Here is a 16,867-nt window from a genome sequence, read left to right as displayed (position 1 = left end):
GAAGCATGAGGAAAAGAGTCAGGCCACTGGCATACTTAGCCAAGGTATATCAAGAAAATGGGTGAAAGATTAATTGCCTATAGGTGAGGCCCCCTGTACTGAGTCCAGGCAACCCTTTAGTGATAGTGTAGAAGATTCTAGATAACCAGAGCTCTCAAAAGGGTAGCTGTGGAGAGCAGCTAAGGCTTATCCAGGAGGGTGTAAACCGGTTGCAAATACCACACAGGTCAGTCAGTTATGTACACTCAGGAAAGAACCAAACCGGTGTTGGAAAAATATGTTATATTTATTGTAACACACTATCTACAACTACCTTTGGTATATCTCCTAATCGGAAATATAAACATACAAAAATATACTTTACAACAAGTAAGTAAAGGCATAAAATAACATGGGCCCCTATACGAGTGCCAAACCATATACAAAAAAAAAAAAAAGGAAAGCAAAAATCACTCCCAATCTACACTGCCACCCAAGGACCTTGAAGACTGGGGAAGTACTAAAACCCCCAAGGTAAGTAGATAGGATTCCCCAGTCACCCGTGTGCAGAGTAGTAACCCTGGGTGGGTGTCCGTAGGATAACATGGAGAAGTTGCAGTTGGAGTTTTTGCATTTTAGGAGCTTTCCCAGAAGACCCAGAGGAAACCCGTTGGGGCAAGGGAGGTTAGATGGTGCCCACAACAGTGGATACCCAGAACAGTGGAGTACCTACATCAGGAAGCCGAGGTGCATTGGGGTGAAGTTGTGTTGGAACCTCCCGTTGAAGTCAATGGGGACCTCAGTAGTACAACTGTTGTTGTGACCTGTGGACCTCGTCAGTGGAACCCAGGCGTGGATTCCTGAAGAAGCGGACCTAAGGAAAGAGGGGACAGAGTTCCCCAGGCAGTGCAGAAGGGCAATGCCCACCCTTCTTGGACGTGCTTTCCTGCTAGACAGTGGGTGAAGAAGTGCAGCTGTGGAGTTCAGGAGATGTAGGGAGACCGCTGGAGTCACCTACGAGCTGTCCCACTCTGGTTGTCAGATTGCAGAGGGGTCAGTGGTCAGCGGGACCACCAACAAGCCTTGGCAAATGCAGGGAAGCATTGCATGAAGATTGCAGGATTTGTGGGTACCAGCAAGGTCCAGATGACCCAATCTTCGCAGGTATGTCAAGGCTATCCCTCAGCAAGCAGGAGAGCCAGCAGGAATAGATTGAGCCCCCAGAAGGACCCTGTGGCAGCAGGTACAGGGAGTCGCAGGGAGACCTCAACAGCACAGAAAAAAGAGGGATGCCCACATCGCAGGAGTTGCAGAGGGGACATCATTCTTGGAGCTGGAGAGTGCTAGAGGCTGGGACTAATTGGAGCTGGGGGTATTTGGACTGTAAAAGCCCAAAAGCTGTGGCAACGACAATCAGACAGGGCGCAGTGGTTTCAGCTAAGTAGCTCGAGCGAGGGGCCACAGACTTCCCAGTTGCAAGTAAGATAGGTCAGACCTCTGGAGAGCCACAGAACCACCACCACTGATGTAGAGCCTCAAAGAGTCTGTGAGACAGCATGATCCACGAGCCGGTCATTGTTTGTTGAGGTGCCTGTGGATACACAGGGTGACTCCTTCACTTCAAGGGAGACTCCATCTTGCTTCCCCAAGTGCAGGTTGAATCCCTGTGAGTCTGGAGGGTGTACGGACCCTGGGTTGCAGAAGCCTTTGAAGAACTTGGAAACAAAGATGCAGTAGGAGCCCTCCTACTGGTTACAGCCTTGCTCTTGGTTCCAGCAAAGAATAGCAGCAGTTCCGGTGTCCAGGTTGCAGAAGTGTCTTGCAGGGGTAGACTTTGCAGACAGTTCCTGAAGTCTTGCAGACAAATCTAGGGTCCCACCCTCAGGGTAGCCCTTGAGTAACCCAGGAGGGGGTTGGACATACTGCAGTGACCCACATATCAGAGGGGGGTCAGGGACATCACCCAGCTGGACTAACCAGTGAGATGCACTCAGGGTCCTCTGCTCATCTAATACCCAAGATGGCAGAATGAAGGGGCCACCTGGAAGAGCTCTGCGTACCTCCATAGGGGAAGAGCTGGATTGGGGGATGGGGGTCACTCCCACTGTCCTTTTTGTGGTTTTGTGCCAGAGCGGGAGCCAGGTGTTCCTACACTGGTGCAAACTAGTTTATGCAAAGAGGGCACCAAATGTGCCCTTTAAAGCAATCTGGTGGCGCTCAGAGGCACCTCCACTCCAGCCCAGAGATGCCTATTTCTAAAGAAGAGGTGGTCATACCTCTATCTTACAGGGAATCCTTTGGTCTGCCTTCCCCTGCCTGAGCTAGGCTCAGCAGCTGGAGGGCAGAACAGTGTCTGAGGTCGGCAGCAGCACAGGCTGGCATGAAGACCCTGCCAGGCTGTACAGGCAGACTTTGGGCAGGGAACCCCCAGAGTACATGGTATCATGCAACTAGCACTGTAGCAGTGGAATCGGTGGAGTTGCATGATTCCAACATGTTTGATTCCAAACATGTCTCTGTTGAGTGAAGCCATTATGTAGTTGGACAACTCGTGTGGACCAGTGTCCACTACATACCTTAAACTGGCTTTCCTGCACTTACAAAGCCTAGACATTGGAGTCTGGGGTTTGTATGGGGACCTCTGCTCATACTTATAAGGTCAGAGTGCAGTGACCATGATATAAGGCAAACCTTATATCTGGAGTGAGAGGTGCATGCACCATTTCACACAGGCTGCAAAGCCAGGCATGTAGTCACAGTTTGTATGGAGCCCCATGGGTGGCACAATACATGCTGCAGCCCATGGAGGACCTCTGGTGTACCAATGCCCTGGGTACCAGAGTACCATATGCTAGGGACTTACATGGGTGCACCAGTATGCCAACTGTGGGGTGTAAAAGTTATCATACAACTAAATTTAGGGGGCAGAACACTGACACTGGGATCCTGGTTAGCAGGATCCCAGTATACTACAGACTAAACATACTGACATCTGGCAAAAACGTGGGGGCAACTATTCCAGAAACATGCTACTTTCCTACTTATCCTCTTCCATTTGGGGGTTGGGGGTTAAGACTAACCTTACCCAGGTGAGTCTTTATTTTCTAATTGGAAATATCTGGAAAGTACATGTGCGTTGGCATGGTTACTCCCAGGTCTATGTTCCACTGAAAAGTCCATCCCCTGTAGGAAAATAGACCACCTCAAATGTTTTGGATTTTCACCCTTCATCTGTTTAAGTCATAAGAGGGTTTGTGATATGTCTGAACAATGAAGTGAGTGCCAAGCAGGTATGGCCTCAACTTCTTCAGCACCCAGACCAGAGCAAAGGCCTCCCTCTCTATAGCTGGCCACTGTTTCTCCCTGGGGGTCAACCTTCTGCTGATGAAAGCTTCTGGTTGATCCTGGCACTCTTCATTAAGTTGGGATAGTACTGCTCCCGTTCCTATCTCTGAAGAACTGTCTGAACAATTAAAAGTCAGGGCTTTTAAGAATTGGAGCTGGCTTTCCTCAGGGCATCAAAGGCCTCTCGACAGCTAACTGTCCAGTTTAGGCATTTTCGTAGAGGTGAGATCATTCAGAAAGGACCCATACCTCTTTACAAATCTCAAGTAATACCCAGTCAGGCCCAGAAAAGCTCTGACCCGAGTCTGTATAGTGGGCGCAACCCAATCCACAGTAGCTTGGATTTTGCTCTGTAAAGGTTGAACTTGGCCTACCACCCTGCCAGGGGCCAAAGTATAAAACTTTGCTCTGCCCTAGTTGGCATTAATTTACTTGCCTTGATAGTGAGGCCTGCCTTTATCAAGGCCTCAAGTACCCTTCTGAGGTAGACCAGGTGATCCTGCCAGGTAGAACTAAAGACAGCAATATCATCTAGATATGCTGCACCAAAGTATTCCAGGCCTGCCGGAACCTGATTCACCAACCTCTGAAATGTGGCAGGTGCATTTTTCACACTGGAAACGCCCACCAGGAGTGGAAAATTATGTTTTTGGTTTGGCAGCATCAGTTAACCTGATCTGCCAATAGCCTGCAGTCAGGGCAAAAGTGCTGTGATACTTGGCTGAGACAAAATATCAATGAGTTCATATGCCCTGGGGATCGGATGGGCAACAATCTTAGTGACTGCATTGAGGCCTCTGTAGCCTACACAGAACCTCATCTCTTTCTTTCCCCCCTGCACCCAACTCTAGAATCTTAAGGACCTCTGCCCTGATGCAATCTCTGACATGGTCAGGCTGCCTGTAGATTTTGCTCTTCACAGGCAGAATATCACCTGTGTCCACATCATGGACACACCACGTGGAGTGTATTGGTGTCAGGGAAAAGAGTTCTGGGAACTGATTGAGTGCCTGTCTGCAGTCAGCTTGTTGCTGGTCAGTGAGGCTACACCATCTACTGAGCCATCAACAGGGTTGTGGGAGAGAAGATCAGGGAGAGGGTCACTCTCGTCCTCCTGCCCCTCCTCCGTGGCCATAAGCAAGCTCATGTCAGCCCTGTCAAAGTATGGTTTAAGGTGATTCAAATGAAGCAGCCTGTGGGGGCTTCTTGGAGTACCAGATAGGCTACTGTGACGTTTTTTTCCCTTTTTTTTTTTTTTTCACTGGGGCTCCTTCTGGAGAGTACGGTCTGCCTTGGCGTCTTTTCCAGTCAGCAGCACCGTGTCTACTAGAAAGGGTCGCCCCTATCTTAGCTAGTCCAGAACCAGTAAACAACTGGGTGTTCCTCCACGTTCTTCTGCCTACAGTGCTAAGAGATGGGCAGGCCATGACAGATTACAATGCCAAAAGAATCAGCGTTGCGTGAAGACCATGGACGGACCACAGGATGATGTTGTAGAAAATGCACAATCCATGCTCCATACTGTGCAACAACTGCAGGCAGAGAACACTTTGTCTTCTCGACCTGTGGATAAACCTCCTGTGTCCACCTCGACACCTCAATATTCTGGAGATCCGCATAAATGAAAGCAATTTCTGGACTCTTTGACAGTCTTCTTTGCCTTTCGTCCCTTACAATTTTCATCTGACAAGGCCAAATTGGGTTATTTGATCAGTGCATTGTCTGGCCCTGCACTAGCTTGGGCATCCTCTCTGCGGAGGATCCTGTATTAGCTAATTATCCTGCCTTTTTTAAACTCTTTAAACAGATGTTTGAACGACCCTGGTTGGAGGCAGCTGCTGAGGAAGCATTATGTGATATACAGCAAGGCAATCAGGATGTATTACAATACATAAACCGATTTAAGCAACTAGCAGCTGAGACCACTTGGGTGGAACGCACTTTTGTAACCCTGTTTCGCCGAGGACTTTGAGAAGAACTGAAAGATGAATTGGTGCATTCTACTCAATTTAGATCTCTGAAAGAACTGATGGATGAAGCATTGAATATAGAGTATAGGTTGCAGGAACATAAGATGGAAAGACGAAAGACCCGCTTACAGTATCAGTCCGTATTACCCCATCCCACAACCCGTCTTCCTGATGAAATCCGTCTTGAGGCAAATGTCTACAGAAGAAGAACGAATGCAGACAGACCTAGTCCGTGGTCCTTTATCTGAATCAGAAAGAGAGGATAGGCGACGAAAGGGCCTTTGTCTTTATTGTGCCAAAGCTGGTCAATTGATCCAGATGTGATCTGTCTGTCTTTCCAGACCTTCGGGAAACGCCAGCTCCAGCCCTCTGTGAGGAGGAAGGGGACAGGAAGAATAGACTTACGTTTAATGTGTTACTCCAGAGAAAATACCTCAGCTCTGTTTATACTGTCCGTTACGATACAGTGTTCCCAAAGTCAAGAAGAGCAGGTTTTTGCTTTATTGGATTGTAGAGCCAGCGGTATATATTTGGATGAGACTTGGGCCAAAGAAAGTGGTATACCATGAGTTCCTAAAGAAATGCCAGAACAAGTCCATACAGTTGATGGGTCCCCTTTAACCTCAGGGCCAGTGGTGGATCCTACACCCACTCTCTGTCTGCATTTTGGGAGACACCAGGAACACATTACCTTTGATCTAATATCCTCCCAAAAGCAGACCATGATATTAGGAATTCCCTGGCTAACTCGGCATAACCCATATATCAACTGGGAAACAAGAACAATACCTTTATCATCATAGTTTTGCCAACAGAACTGTTAAACTCTTATTGGTCCCCAAAGGGTTTAATTCCTTCTTCCAAACATACAAGCTGCTCTATCAACATGATACAGGGAGTACCAAGTTGTTACCAAGAATACTATGACGTATTCCAGAGCCTTGCAAACCTGTTTTACCTCCTCATTGGGTCTATGACTGTGCCATTCCTTTGATCCCAGGTGAAGTGGTTCCTTTTGGACGGATGCATTCGTTGACTGAACAAGAAAAAAAGGTACTTAAAGAATACCTAGATGATTATATACAGAATGGTTTAATCGCCCCCTCTTCATCTCCTGCAGGGGCTCCTCTTTTCATTGTTCAAAAGAAAACGAAAGATCTGCGCCCTGTGTTGACTTTCGTGGACTTAATAAAATAACCATCAAGGATCGATAGCCCTTACCCCTTATTAGGGATATACTTGACGTTGTCCAAGGTGCCAAAAGGTTTACAAAATAGGATCTGAGGGATGCCTATCATGTCTTACGTGTCAAAGAAGGAGATGAATGGAAAACAGCCTCTTGTACTCCATTTGGCCATTATGAATACCGAGTCATGCCTTTTGGTTTAACCTACGCACCCTCAATATTTCAACGGTTCATGGACTCCATGTTTTCTGACTTATTGAATCAAAGTGTGGTGATTTATCTGGATGACATCCTAGTAGATTCTCGTATACCTGAACAGAACACTGAGCATGTACTTCAGGTTTTGGAAAGACTCAGACAGAATCAGCTATACTGTAAACCTGAATAATGTGAATTTAACAAGACTGAGGTACAGTAGATTGGGTTCTGCATTTATCAGACTGGAATCTATGGATCCAGACAAAGTACAAGCCATTTTGGATTGGCCCTCTCCCTCGTCTGTTAAGGAAAGCAATGCTTCCTAGGCCTCTCCAACTTCTATCAGCAATTCATAAAAGACGTTTCCCATCAACAAGGTTTCATCACTCAGACCATCAAAGAAGAAAATCTGAAAAAGGGATTTGTTTGGACTGACAGTGGAGAGATGGCCTTTCAAAGTCTGAAATTGGCCTTTACCCAAGCTCCTATCATATGAAACCCAGATACCACTAAGAAGTTTATAGTAGTCACTGACGCCTCATGGAGAGCTATTGGTGCAGTCTTAATTCAAAAACAAGAAGACAATGACTTGGAACATCCTATCTTTTACATTTCCCACATACTTTCAGAAGCCGAACGCAATTAGTCTGTGTTAGAGCGAGAATTACTTGCTCTCAAGGCTGCCTGTAAAGAATGGAGACATTTCTTAATGGGTACCAAAGAACCATTCAAAGCAAGAACTGATCACCGTAACTTACAATGTCTCAGAAATTTCCAATGTTGAAATAGCCGGCAGGCAAGATGGGCTTTCTTTTTGAGCCAATATGACTTTGTTGTGACCTACATTCCTGGAACTCAGTAGCTGATGCATTATCTTGTCTCTATCCCGAAAGCGCTAACACTTCCTCTCCAAAAATAATAGAGCCCAGTCGAATTATTGAGGTTGCCCAGTCCTTTCTTGATCGTGTTAAGTCAGAATACCAGTATTTTCCACTTGAATAATGGAATATTTTGAGTCCTCAATTACAAAAGAATCAGGACTACTTTGATTGTCAAAAGTCATTATTTTTGCCAACTAAGAAAGTACAGACCGAGGCTTTACAGATGTTCCAGGATTTTCCCATAGCTGGACATCGTGGAATTAAAAAGACACAGGAGTTGCTTCTACATTCTTTTTGGTGGCCTGCACTTAAGACCGATGCCGAATCCTACGTAACATCATGTCCTGTATGTGCCCAAAACAAGACACCTCTGACCAAGCCAGCATTATTGATGCACCTGCCCCATGCTCCATGGCACACCCTGTCTACAGATTTCATATTTTCCTTCTTCAGGGAATCATGTCATCATGGTAACTGTTGATTCCTTTACCAAGATGGCCCATTTCACAGCCTTAAAGAAATTGCCTACAGCACAAAATATTAGTCATATATCCATGCAAGATATCTTTCGCTACATGGCCTTCCACAAGTAATCATTTCAGATCGGGGACGCCAATACGTGTCACATTTTTGGAAGGCTTTTAGTACCTTATTGCATATTGATGCCTCACTTTCATCAGGATTTCATCCATCAACTAACCGTCAAACTGACCGCTTGAATCAGGAACTCCAACAGCATTTACGTTGTTTCTGTAATGCCACTCAAAGTAACTGGTAGGATTTCCTTTCTTTAATAATACAGTGCATAGTGTAACAGGATCTACACCTTTTTATTGCACCTATGGCTTCCATCCCAATACTTTTTCCACTATACCTCGTGTGCTGCCTCCTGTTCCTGCAGTTACATAATTTGTGCAATGACTGTCATATTCAGTACCTGATCCGTTACACTATTTCGGCTTCTAAACAAACTATGAAAAGGAAGGCTGATAGCCGACGTCGGGCGGCACCATCTTACCAACTGGGAGACAAAGTGTTTCTTTCTTCTAAATTTCTGCCTTTTCGTTTTTCTCAAAACAAGTTCAAACCCCGCTTTTATGGTCCTTTTCGAATACTTCAGTTAATCAATCCTGTCGCTGTTCGGCTACGTTTACCCCAGATTTGGAAAGTTCATCCAGTCTTTCATGTCTCACAGCTCAAGCCTTTTGTTCCAGATCCTTGCCATAGGCGTTTTCAATGTCCTCCTCCTCCTCTTTCTGTGGATGGCCATCCTGAATATGAGGTACAGGAGATCTGTGATTCATGTATCTTTCGGAACAAGCTACAATTCCTGATTCACTGGAAAGTGAATCCCCTCAGTGACTGTTGATGGGAAGATGCTTCCTCAGTTCATGCACCGCATTTGGTTCGCAATTTTTTCTCTCTTTTTCCTAACAAGCCTGGGGTCTCGGGAAGGGAGCCTACTGTGACGCCGCAGTCTACCGCGGCATCTCTCTTTTGGACTGCGGTCAGGGCTGCAGTCCGCATTTCAGGATGCCGGAACCGCTGCAGCTCGTTTTTCTTTGCTCGTTTTGCTGCGGTGTGGCCCAGGAGGTACATTTCATGCTTTGGGTTTGCGCCGCAGCCCCAGACAGCCTCCCTGATTTTCCCCTCTACTCACCTCCTTGGGTCTTAACTATTCTTTCCTCTTTTTTCTTTTTCTTCTGTCTTCGTTTCTTCTTGGTCTCCATATTGTCTTCTTCCTTGGTGTTCTTCCCAGCATGCCTTTTTCCTTTTCCTTTTCTACTTGGCCTTTTTTCTTGTTCATTTCTATATGGTTTTCTCAATCCAAGATGGTGTCGTACTTTCTTCCTGTTGTGTCACTTCCTGTTTTCTGTTATATAAGCACTGCAGTTCCTTTCTTCCTCGTCCATGCATGACCATAGGCCTGGTACATAATCCACAGTGACCTGTTTGGGGGGGCTTGAGAGGTTGTTCCCATCCCACCTTCACAAGAGAAAGAGGATCCCGAACTGGATGCCCAAACAGAAGTTCAAATTGGCTGTAGCCAACTCCCTTCTGTGGAACCTCTCTGTAGGGAAATAGAAGGCAAGGTAGTATCCCATCCCATCTCCTCCTGGGTTTTTCGGAGAGTCCCATAATCATACCTTTGAGGGTTTTGGTGAATCTTTCAACAAACCCATTACCGTGTGGATGGGAGGGGGGGGTGAATTTATATGTTACACCACACACCTTCCACATTGCCTTCAGGTAGCCAGACATGACATTCACACCTCTGTCTGACACCACCTCCTTACCAAAAACCCACTCTGGAAAAGATTTATAAGAAGGCTTTGTCCTCTGTAGGTAATGTAGTGGTGCTAAGGGGGAATGGCTTCTGGGTACCTGGTAGCATGGTCCACCACCACCAGAATAAATCTGTTCCCAGAGGCTGGAGGAGGTTCTAAGGGACCAACAACAGCAATCCTTCCCCTTCCGAAGGGAACTCCAACCACTGGTAGTGGAATAATGGGGGCCTTTATGGTTCCACCTGACTTGCCACTGGCTTGGCAGGTGTCACAGGAGCGACAAAACTCATTTTTGTCTTCAGAGATGTGTGGCCATTGAAAGTGTGGAACAAGTCTTTCCCATGTTTTGGTTTGCCCAAGATGTCCTGCAAGGGGAATGTCATGTGCTAGGGCCAATAAGAATTCCCTACAATTCTGAGGAGTAACCAACCTCTTGGTAGAACCAGGCTTGGAGTCTTTAGCCTTAGAGAAAAAAAGACCATTTCCCACTAGATCCTGTGGGATCCACCGACATTCCCAGCATCGTTTGCAGCAGTTTGCTGTCTGAAGCCTTCAAGAGAGGGGCAGGATTTCTGCTTCAGACTCAATTCCTCCCTGGAGGGTCCCCCTGTCTCCAACATCTCTGCTGTGTCAGGCCCAGGCTCATCTGGGGTGGTTTCCTCACAAGATCATCTCCCTGAGGGGACTGATCCTCTCGTGAAGTCTGGGAAGAGGATAACTTCTTACCCTTCCTACGTCTCTTCTTGGGAGATGTCTGGGCCATTGTTTAAGGTTCCAATGGTCTTTGTTCTCCCTGTTTCTTGATTTATGCTCTAGTTGCCACAAACACAATGTCAGGGGTGCCCAGCATTGCTGCATGGGCCTGTAACTCCACTTCAGTTCATGCTGAAGTCTCCAAATCATTGCCTATAAGACACTCCACAGGAATGGATGAGGACACAACTTTAGGGCCAGTAAACCCTTCCACCCCTAGCTGAAATTAACCACTGCCATGGGGTAGCACTTAGTGATGTTATCTGTGTTGGTTACTTGGTAAGTGTGCCTAAGTAGGGTTTGCTCAGGTGACACCAGTTTTCCAGTCACCATGGTAACACTTACACATGTGTCCCTGTAAGCCTCTGCCTCTGCCTCTATTCCATTAATGAGGGTATGCTGCCTGTATTTCCTCATGTTAGGAGGCCAGGCAGCCAAAGTGGCAAGGTCAATGCCACCCTCTGATACCAGGACAGCCTCACTGGTTTCTATGACTAAGCTAGAGTCCACTGCAGTACCCGAGGTGAATGCAGCTACTCCCATGGATGTGGTACTACTACTAGTAGTATTACTAGGGGAAGTAGTAGTAGTACTGGGGCTTTTCTTAGGACAACTGGGATCAGATGTCACATGGCCTTTTGCTTTACAAAGAAAGCGCCAAGGTTTCTTGTTAGAGGAGGAGGATTTAGACCCACGCCCAGAAGAGGTTTGTGGACCCGAGGAAGACTCTTATTTTGTCTTTAGGCTTCTCCCCATCTTTCTCTTAAGACTTAAAATATTGTTTTTCTTCTCGTCACCCCCACTTTGAGTTTTCTTACTTACCCTGGTGCAGGCCCATTTTTCTGCACTCTTTTACAATTCTTGGGGAGAGGTCAGCTCAGAGTCCACCAGCTATTGGTGTTTTTTTCAGACACACAAGTATTAAGGATGTGCTCTCCTATGATCAAATTGCACAGCCCTTCATAGTCATGTACATTACTACCATATAGCCAGCCTTCTAGAGCCTTAACCGCACAATCTACAAAATCAACCCAGTCTTGAGATGACTCCTTCTGGGTTTCCCTAAACTTAATTCTGCATTCCTCAGTAGTAAGCCCAAACCCATCAATCAGTGCCTCTTTCAAAACCTGGTAGCTGTCTGCATCTTCTTCTCTGACTGCCAAAAGTGTGTTTCTACCTTTGTCTGCAAAGGAAAGCCACATTATAGCTGCCCACTGCCTCTGGGGGACCCTTTGGACTTTGCAGGCTCTCTCAATAGCAGTTACCCATTTGAGGATGTCATCCCCAGATGTGTAAGGGGAAACCTTCCTGCTGAGAATCTTAGAGTCAAAGTGTTCCTCCTTGACACTGGAGTCTCTTGTGCTGCCACTAAGGGGTTCCAACTCCAAACTCTTCAACTCCCGCTCCACCAGCAGGGCCTCCCCTTCAAGAGCCAGCTGCACCCTTTTCAGCCTGAGCTTAGAGTTCCCAAGCCTGAGCAGGTGGTAACCCCTATCTAATACTAACTCCTCTCATTTATTAGAATAGGTGAACTCAGCACAGGATGCTGAGGAGAGTGAGGATGAAGTTGAGGAGGGTCTATTCCTCCTGGTAACCCTTTGGACCATTCCAGGGGGAGTAAAAGTGGGCCTACCTATGTGTCCCCCTCCTGTACTGTTAGTACCTCCCTTTACAGGGCCAGGGTTGTCCTTAGGGAGTTCCTCTGAGTCCTCTTGGACATGCTCAGAGTAAATGCCTGAGGTACAAGGTACTTCCTGGCATACCTCTGAAGAGTCATTCCTCCCACCTTGGTCTCCCTGCCCTACCCGCCCTTCAGGACGCTGGAGGTCATAATGTGTGAGCATTTCTAGAAGTTGAAGCTTAGTAGGGTGACTACCTGTCTTTATTTTTCTACACCTACATAGAGATCTAAGTTCCTGGAACTTAAGGGTGCAGTATCGAGACTCCTAGGTCTGTCTAGATTTCTCAACTGAAGACATGGTACAAATATAGTGTATGTGTATCTACCCTACTCTAGTGTTATAAGCTTTTTTCCCAACAATTGGTGAAAGGGAGGACTATACCAGACCCTTAAGAGCCCAGTCTAAGAAAAAAACTAGAAAAATACTAATTTTCAAAAAGTACAGTATGTACCTAAGTCAGAGGTGATTTCCTATTGAAATTCACTTATGACCAAGTGGTAAAGCAATGGAAGTCTTTATTCCACCGCTGCACCACTAATATTGGAGGCTGGCTCAGCATATGTTGTACACCTATAGGTGAGGCACGGTGCACTGACTCCAGGCAACCCCTGGTGATAGTGTAGAAGGTTCTAGATAACCACAACTCTCAAAAGGGTAGCTGTGGAGAGCATCTGAGGCTTATCCAGGAGGGTGTAAAGCGGTTGCATATATCACACAGGCCAGTCAGTGATGTTCACACAGAAAAGAACCACATCACTGTAGAAAAATATGCTATATTTATTGTAACACACACTCTACAACTTGCTTTGGTATATCTCCTAACCGAAGATATGAACATATAAATATATACTTAGCAAAAGGTAAGTAAAGGCATAAAATAACATGGGCCCTTTTGGAGGGGCAAACTATATACTAAAACAGGCATTTGTAATGCAATAGGTCTCACATGTTAGAACTATTGATGTTGTAAATGACAATGTGGGTCATTATGACCTCGGAGGACGGCGTTAATAGGAAGGAAAGTACTGCCAACAGGCTGGCAGTACTTTTCTCCATATTAAGACACTGGCCAAACCGACAATATACCACACCGTCCGCCACGGCGGTAACAACCGCCGGGCTAGAGACTTCAGTCTCCAGCCCGACGGCCGTCACTAGCCTGCCTGTGGGATTATGACCCCACATACCGCCATGGTTTTGTGGCTTCCTTACTGCCACGAAAACCAAGGCGGGAGGCACTATCAGTGACAGGGAATTCATTCCCTGTCAATGATAGGGGTCTTCCCTGCCCCCTCCCCAGGTTACCCCCCACCCCTCCTCCCTCTCCAGACCACCCCCACGATATACATGCACCTTCACTCACACACTCACACACGCATACACCCACTCATACCCCCATTCATCGACGCATGCATACATCCATTCACAACACAACATACATGCACTCACACATCCATACATGCACACACAGACATACACACCCACACAGACACCACCCCCTCCCCTGTCGGAGCTCCCGACTTATCTGATGTCAGGGGGTCCTCCGGCAGGAGAAGGGGCACTGCTGCCAGCAGCAGTGTCCGCCAGCAGAACACTGCAAAGCCGTATCATTGGTCATGATATGGTCTGCAGCGGTCTACTGGAGCACCTTACCGCCATCCGCCGACATGACCACAGCTGGATTTCTGCCCTCATTATGGCAGAAATCCGGCTGTGGTCATAATCTGGCTAACGGGTGGTCGCCGCAGCGGTAGGCAGTTTTTACCGCCGGAGTTGTAATGTGCCCCAATGTATTTTACCTATGTGTTTTGGTTTGGAGTGTAGTGGATGTGTGCCAGGTACCACAGCAACCCTTCCAGGCCTGTTGCTGCAGGAGAGAGGACACAACAAAGCTGCCATCTTGGAAGTGTTTTTGCCTCATTCCTACAGACTGTCTGTGATACCTTACAGACGCAACCCTTTTTAGTGTGTTTACCTAAACTTTTATAGCACCAAACAAGCCACAAACCTTCATGGCATTTAACCCGGAGAATGAGGGGTCAAAAAGTTCAGAGCAAAGAAAAGGGGGCAGCCATATATTTCTGTGTGTTAGACTTTTAAAGGAACTATTCCTCTACATAGACAATACCAGCCTAACTTTTAAAAACATTGACTGTATACAAAGAGAATATCAGAGGAGGCAGCTTAACTTGAAATTAAGTATAGCTATTTTGTTAATAATAGCACCTGCTTTGTAATGCTATGAAATGGCAGAACCTGAATTACCAAGCGCTATATTAAAACAAGCAATGACAAAGCCAATGTTTCGCCTTTGTCCTTTTTTCTATGTAACTGCTTTACAAACTTTTGAAAAATGTTACAATAATGTTTGTTTTATTCAATTAAAAGCAAACATTATTATAAAATGTTTCTAATATCTGTAAGCCAGTTACATTGAAAAAACAGAAAGTCGAAACGTACTGGCATGCGGGAAAGATAGAAGAAGACAGCAGAACACAGAGAAAGGCAGAATACTGCAGAACACAGAGGAAGACAGAAGACGTCAGAAGAGAGAAGACAGAAGAAGAGAGAAGACGGAAGAAGAGAGATGGGGTGAGAAGACGGAAGAAGGGAGAAGACAGAAGAAGACAAAAAGCATGAGAAGGTGGAATAAGACAGAAGAAAAGAAAAGACGGGTGAAGAGAGAAGTCAGAAAAAGAGAGAATAGGCGTGAGAAGAGAAAAGACTGGAGAAGACGGAAGAAGAGGGAAGGCATGAGAAGACGTTAGAAGGAAGACGAGAGAAGACAGGAGAAGAGAGAAGGCATGAGGAGACAGAAGAGGACAGAAGAAAAGAGAAGACGGGAGAAGAGAGATGACAGAATACTTGAGAAGAGTAAAGACGTGAGAAGGCAGAAGACGTATGCAGAAAGAAAACAGAAGACGGACAGCAACAAAGAAAGAAGACAGAAAAGAAGGCATTGAAGAAAGAAGACGTCAGTGAAGTAAGAAGATGGCATGCAGGAAGAAAAAAGAAGACAGCCACGAAGAAAGAGAAGATGGAAGCGAAGAAGGAAGGCATCAGCGAAAAAAGAAGATGGCACGCAAGAAGAAGTATCTTTGGCGTCGCAGCCAGCTGGAAGGACACTGGCCAGTGTCCAATAGGAAGTGACCGGAAGAAGTACTAGGCCCACAGGCAATTTGACAGCAAGATAGGCGAAGAAGACAACAACAGGAAGTGATGTGAAGACAATGTGCTAGCCGATTTGAAGCAGGTAAATCAGGGTGACGTTGGAGTAAGCCGAAGGTAAGTAAGGGGCTGGTTCCAAGCCCAATTGAAGTTATTTTACCAACAAAAGATTTCTCAAGAATGCGCGCAAGCGCTCTTGCGGATGAAACCTAAAAAACAAGTTATTCCCAGACGGCCCGACACGCACCAGATGCACCCTAGGGGAGAGGATGAGGTGTAAGGGCCAGAGCTGCCAACATGGGAGCAGGGGAAACATGGTTCGAGTCTTGGCATCAGCTCAACATCCTGTGATTCTGGGCAAGTCACATAATCTCCCATTGCTACCAAAAATGAACGTGTTCTTGTGCAACATAACCGGTGCTCATGTAAAGTGCTGTAATCCTTTTGTAGCGAGCTCGCGCTAACTGAACTCTATTTGAAGAGGCCCAATTTACATCCAAAAGCTAGATGTTTTTGCTGTCAAGCTTGAGGCCCTGAAATGCTTGGGTTTGGAGTCTTGACTCCTTTTCCACCATTTTGGAGGTGACACCTTTCACCATCTTCTTGCCTAGAAATAACCTATGTGCTGGGTAGGTGTCACTCCGGAGAATATCAAGAGCATGTGCTATTGCCTGGAGTTAAGCTCTACTTAGTCAGTTGGTTAATGCACCTAGTGCAGAGGGCTTGACAAAACGAGAATGTCACAGATTACAATCCTGACATAGCTTTTTCACCGCTTCTTCTTTACAAGGTCAATGCAAATGAATAATAGCCATTTAGTTAAGAGTGGCACTTGCTTTGCAGCACTATGAAATGGCAGAACCTGTGTTACTATGTGCTATATATTAAAAAAATTAGTTATTCCCAGACTGCCCCAACAAGCAACAGACAAGAAAACCTAGGGGAGAGGATGTGGCGTAAGGGCCAGAGCTGCCGACTTTGGAATTAGAGAACACGGTTCAAGTCTTGGCGTCGGCTTAACATCCTGTAATTCTTGGTAGGTCCCAATCTACCCTTGCTACCTAAAATGAATGTGTTCTTGTGTAATGCAACCGGTGCTCATATAAAGTGCTATGATACCTTTATATGGGGTTCACACTTTATAACACTGCAAAAAAACATAAATAAAGCGCTCCAATGCCTTCGTGACAAATTCGCGCTACATAAAACAGCAAAAAATAAAATAAAAAAGCCCACGCAGATATCACAAAGAAATAGCAAGATGCTCGAAACAAAGAAAGACAAAGAAACAACATAGTGCCATGAGTGAAGAGATGAGGGAAAAAAATATTGTGCGCCACACTAAAATACCTTCTCAATCGTGCAATAATCCATGTAACAAGGTCAGTCTCTAAGGGGGTAACAAAACTGCCTCAAG

The sequence above is a fragment of the Pleurodeles waltl genome, chromosome 10, assembly GCF_031143425.1.
Source record: "Pleurodeles waltl isolate 20211129_DDA chromosome 10, aPleWal1.hap1.20221129, whole genome shotgun sequence".
In the NCBI taxonomy this organism is placed as follows: Eukaryota; Metazoa; Chordata; class Amphibia; order Caudata; family Salamandridae; genus Pleurodeles; species Pleurodeles waltl.
This window is presented reverse-complemented; position numbering follows the sequence as displayed.